Here is a 6000-nt window from a genome sequence, read left to right on the forward strand (position 1 = left end):
ATGTTGTAAAGTGCCTTACAGTGAGACATTTGCTACTTTTATATGATAAGAAAATCGTTGTGAGATGGCCTGATTGAATCCAAAGCAACTAATCGTATGTTTTGTCATTTAGGTTTTGCATTACCAACCCTGTTAAACTAAGGCATGAAAAGAAAGTGTTGCAAGCAGTTGTCTTGAATGATTTTAAAACTGTGTAGTGCATAAAAAAAATTTTATACACACAGAGACATCAAGAATCAGCATATGAATCTCAACAATGGTGATAAAAAAAAAGCTTCACGCTGCAATGTGTTACAACCACGCCCGTCCTGGACTCCATTTCCCATGTTCCTCCTTGTTCTTCACCTGTTTGCACTTCCCTCATCAGCCTTACCGCCATTCCTGGATTCCCTGCACCTGGTCCTCGTCATTAGCACTCCCTTTAAGTTGGACTCACTCCCTGCACTCCCTGTCCATTCTTGTTGTTCTCTATATGGTTCAGTTCATGTGTTTGCTGTTCTGATTCCTTGCCAAATAAATACTCCATTTGTAGAAGTCCGTATCTGCCTAATCCCTGCTGCAGCAACGCATCTGTGACAAAAGAACGGACCCAACAATCAGGACTTCCACTATGGGAATTTTCTTGGTCCCTAGTTCCCCCGTGCCTCCCACCAAAGAAGATATCTCAGCGACAGATCGCCTGTGGGAGTTTTGGCAGGACGGTCGCCTGCTGGAGAGGTATGTGGAGGAATTTTCTGAGCTTGCTTACTTGGTAAACTGGCCAGATGCTCCACTTAAGGCTTGTTTTCTGGCGGGTCTGGACAAGGACACGATTCGCTTTAGTGAACCTGCATGTTTTTTTCCATAGTTGAGACTATTAATCTGATTCTCTTTCTAAATGGTTCTGATTTTGAAATTGAAGAGGTTAAAAAAGAATCGTGTTCTCCTCGTCCGGTCCCCTCAGAAATACCAGTTTCCTCCACATGCCCCTCCAGTGGGTGTTCCCGGGTGGTCTTGCCTGACCCAAACTCCAAAGCGCCCAAACAGAAGGCCACCGCTAAGCCCAGACGGCCGACGAGAATGGCCGCTGAGCAGCCCAAGTCTCCAGTGAATTCTGCCGCTGAGCAGCCCAAGTCTCCAGCCTATGAGCTTGCTCTAACAGCCCACGAGCCCGCTCCATCCTCCCGCGAGCCCGCTCCAGCCTCCCGCGAGCCCGCTCCATCCTCCCGCGAGCCCGCTCCATCCTCCCGCGAGCCCGCTCCATCCTCCCGCGAGCCCGCTCCATCCTCCCTCGAGCCCGCTCCAGCCTACCACGAGCCCGCTCCAGCCTTCCACGAGCCCGCTCCAGCCTTCCGTGAGCCCGCTCCAGCCTACCACGAGCCTGGAGTCTTCCTCATCTCCCTTCGAGCCTGGAGCCTCCAGTCTCCCACCAGTGCTCCAGCCTTCCTCTCGAGCCCGCTCCAGCTTCCCACGAGCCCACTCCATTCTGTGAGCCCTTCCTGCCCCGCCTAAATCTCCCGAAATTTATTTTTTTTTTTTTGGGGGGGGGGGGGGGGCATGTACCCGTGGGTGGGGAACTTGTGGGTGGGGCTCAGGATCTGCCATGGCTGCCCATGTCTCCTGACCCACCATTGCCGCCCACGGCCCCTGACCCGCCGTGACGGCCCGAGCTCCTAGACCCACCCTGGAGACCTCCGCACCCATCTGCACCTCCCACCGCATCTGCGTGTAGGTCTCCAGGGCGCCCAGGAGGCAATGTTACAACCACGCCTGTCCTGGACTCCATTTCCCATATTCCTCCTTGTTCTTCACCTGTTTGCACTTCCCTCATCAGCCTTCCCGCCATTCCTGGATTCCCTGCACCTGGTCCTCGTCATTAGCACTCCCTTTAAGTTGGACTCACTCCCTGCACTCCCTGTCCATTCTTGTTGTTCTCTATATGGTTTATTTCATGTGTTTACTGTTCTGATTCCTTGCCAAATAAATACTCCATTTGTAGAAGTCCGTATCTGCCTAATCCCTGCTGCAGCAACGCATCTGTGACACAGTGCATGCTGGGTATCACTATAGTACATAACTCCCATCATGCACCGCAGTATAAATAATTATTGTCACCACTGTTGAGGATTGTATGATAAGTGTTCATGTCTAAGCCTAAGTGGTAGTTGTTCATTTTCAGCATTAATTATGGTAATATTTGTTTGATGGATTTTTGTTGTTGTTGTTGTTGTTGTTGCAATTCTGTATTAGTCGCATCTCAGTCAAGAAACCAAAAATAAAGAGAGAGACCTTTTGGTGGTGCATATTTCAAATGGCTTTCAAACAGAAAATTCAAGCTGATCCGTTCCTTCAATCTTTTGATTCAGCAAAGTGTAAGTGTTTTGCTGTGAAACAGTAATGCAATTGCTTAAAAGCAAATTATTTTAAAAAGAGCCCAACTACAGCAAACACTGACCACCATGATTGTGGCATAATTTTTTTGACCATTACAACATCAATGTCTAAATCTCTGTTAGAGCTTATGTAAATATGTAATGTAAATATAAATAGCTTAAAAATAAAATCAATCTGGTTAGTAATAAGAGACGCTGGTAATGCTGTTTGTGGTGTTGTTTAATCAGATCTTGAGAGATTTAATGTCTTTTATCTTCAGCTGATTTCATCTAAGGCTGTGGCTGAAGTCAGTTGTAGTTCTTGTGTTTCTCTTTTCTTCAGTGATTCTGCTTGTTAACAGCAGGTGTTCATCACTAATGCTCAATCATCACTTAATTAATTGCTTAATTATCTCATTAACTTGAACTCTGCTTCAGTGTTACTTTAACACTACATAGAGAGGGACCAAATGTTCTCTGAGCATAGTTGATTTAAATCTGGGGATTTTTTTGCTGTGTGTATGACATCAAAGTACCGCAAGAGTGATTCAAAAGCATACAGAGCTGTCAGCTCTCTAGTTACTCTCACAGTATTCTGGTTTTCCTACTCTTAAAGTTTCTAGAGCAGCTGCAGACACTTCTTGCAACACTTCCGAAAGGTAATGCAGTCACATTTCTTAAAGGGTCAGCATATCATTTCATCACTGTATGAGAAAGGCATTAATACACACTGTATGTGCATTACACTTAAACCAGGGCTTCAATAACCAGCCTCCTGACTGAAATGTCAAACTTTTCCACCTGATTACGTATATATTTTATATAATACATTTTTCAATGGGGCCACATACAGTATATATACCCCATGTTGAGTTCTGTTCTTTGTCGGTAATCGTCAATGTTAGATGTGTTGTATGAGTTTGCTGTTCCTAAATAATTTCCTGTGTATTTTGTTTTCATGGATAAAAGTATATTGATATCGTCATCTGATTCATTCATGTTTGGATTACAACCACAAACTTGACAGAATAAACGACCCTCTATTTAGTATTGTGATTGTGTTACTTTGTGATGTATGTCCTTCTGTCTCACCTGTAGATCTCTGATCCCAATGAACACACATATACAGCTCTTGATCCCAAGCCCACGACCTCTGACCTGTACAACACTCTAACAGTAAGTGAGACATCAAAGTACCGCAAGAGTGATTCAAAAGCATATGGAGCTGTCAGCTCTCTAATCACTCTCGTGGTACTCTGATTTTCCTACTCTTAAAGTTTCTAAAAGTAAAGATAAAAGTATATTGATATTGTCATCTGATTCATTCATGTTTGGATTACAACCACAAACTTGACAGAATATCCAGCCCTCTAAACGAGTAGGTTTTCCTGAAGCCACTCCACGAGTTGTGCTGGTGATGATGAACGCCGTTAGGACAGTCAACAGATGAGCCAATTGAGGAGCACTGGCTCATCAATTTCACCACATAGCCAACTCCTACACTAATCCAAATCCCTGAATTCATTCTTACTCAACCAGATCTATTCACCCTCCTAGAGGATCTGGACCCACCATGCATTCTTCTTACCCCATCGTTACCATTCTGTCTTGAACCATGTAATGTAAATGTGGCTTAAGAGAAAGCAAAGTGAGCCAAAAATGCCAAGAAAAGAGTATGGCATACTGTGAAAAAAAGTCATTTACTTTGAATATTGTCAGGGATCATTTTTTTCAATATTTTTTCAAATCATTGCCAATTTTGTAATGTTATATATTTAGTATTGTGATTATGATGTAAGTCCTTCTGTCTCTCCTGTAAATCTCTGATCCCAATGAAGACACATATACAGCTCTTGAGCTCAAGTCCACGACCTCTGACCTGTACGACACACTCACAGTAAGTGAGACGTCATGTGTATCTACTTGTCAGACGGTGTATGACAAGTAGAGTGATTTAAAAGTATACAGAGGCATCAGTTCTCAAATTGCTCTTGCGGTACTTTGAAGTCATACACCGATCGCTCTGTGCAGCACCTCTTCAATTCGAACAAGCCTAATCTCTTTCACACAGACCATTCAACTTATTGTTTGTTCAGATCAACAGGAAAATGCTGCAATAAGAGGCAGAGCATGAAGGAACCAATCCTGAGATCTGTGGGTGGAGCCACTGATGATTGAAAGGGATCAATTTAGTGATGAGTCACAAAGTGTTTTATTTCAGTGTAGTTATATTCCAGTTTTATTTCAGTGCTCAATATGATCTGCCTCAGTTATTCTGTCTTTTGTGTTGCTGTAATTTTCCATTCAATCAAGATAATTAATTAATTAATCGTGTGACTATTGAACATTAATGATGAACACCTGCTGTTAAAAATCACAATTTTTAAAGTCACCATTATGGAGATCGGGGTTTGCTTTAGTTGTGCTCTTGTCTCTTGACTTTTTAATATTAGATTTTGTTTGGCTTCTGTAACTGAGTTGTAACAGTCAGACAAGCAAAAAGGAAAGATGATCAGGTGGTGTTGGTTATGTTTTCACATAATCATTATTTGATCTGAACTCATTTAGAGTCCAATCTCTGAGTTAGATTTACATTATTGATTACAGCAGCACTGTGATTCTACAGCAGAAGATCCAGCTTTTTTAATATAATCCAAAGGCTTTCTTAAAAGTTGTTCTGATCAAAAAAAAAAAAAAAAAAAAAAAAAAAATTTAAAATTAAGTCAAAGTCTTTCTTAAAAGTTGTTCTGATCAAAAAAAAAAAAAAAAAAAAATTTAAAATTAAGTCAAAGTCAATACACTGAATCAAATGATAATTGTGCACATTCACAATGGACAATGTATCGTTTTATAGTCTCAGAGTGCTCAATATGATCTGCCTTAGTTTATTCTCTCTTTTGTGTTGCTGTAACTTTCTCTTTAAGTGATCATTTTATTTTTGACCATCTCAAATGTTCTTGTACAAACCCTCAAACTACCACCAGAGGTCACCATCTCCTGCTACTGCATCACCTGTAAATTACAATTATTCCTCTTCATGTGTATGTTGTTTTATCTTGTACTGGGTTAAATACGTTTATATATCAGCATTATAATTCTTAACACATCCATTTCTGCATGTCCTCTTTTTGCTTTAGTTCCTGTCCTTTAATAGCTGCTCTTTACCTCATTAATTGCATGTGTTCTCTTGTATTTCCTGCTTCAGGGAGAAGAGGGTATAGGTGCAGCCTGGAGATCTCTAAATCGGGGTGGGAGCTTCAAAATAGGATCTGGCTTCCTCCTACTGACAAATAGATACATGACATGCATGTGTGATTTAATGATTTAAATGATTTAATGGTATATTTGAAAATATACAGAATAAAATAGTGTGTTAATATAATGCATTAATATTTGCTCATTCAGTATAAACACACATATATAGAGAAATATATAATGTAATGTATTTCTTATATTTTACAACTGTTTACATTTTAAATGTAAATGTAATAACATCAAAACCTCAGACATACCAGAACATCTTTTAAATTCCAAATTAAATTTCTAAATCAAAACACATGAAATAACATTTAATCTTAACATTTACTCTCATTTAACAGTCAGAAGCAAAGCATGCTGGGAACTAGAAATCTGCTGTAACTCATTCTGT

General features: G+C 40.8%; 1 protein-coding gene across 1 annotated transcript in view; it reads right to left on the reverse strand.

Moving 5' to 3' along the window:
- LOC137031582 (galectin-9-like) overlaps positions 1 to 5617 on the reverse strand; it is a 112042-nt gene extending 106425 nt beyond the window's left edge. The window contains exon 1 of the mRNA XM_067402624.1: positions 5517 to 5617. The gene's annotated coding sequence lies outside the window, so the exon portion shown is untranslated. The remainder of the gene's footprint in view (positions 1 to 5516) is intronic.
- Between the last annotated feature and the right edge of the window lie 383 nt (positions 5618 to 6000).

This window comes from Chanodichthys erythropterus, chromosome 12 (genome assembly GCF_024489055.1).
Source record: "Chanodichthys erythropterus isolate Z2021 chromosome 12, ASM2448905v1, whole genome shotgun sequence".
NCBI classification, from domain to species: domain Eukaryota; kingdom Metazoa; phylum Chordata; class Actinopteri; order Cypriniformes; family Xenocyprididae; genus Chanodichthys; species Chanodichthys erythropterus.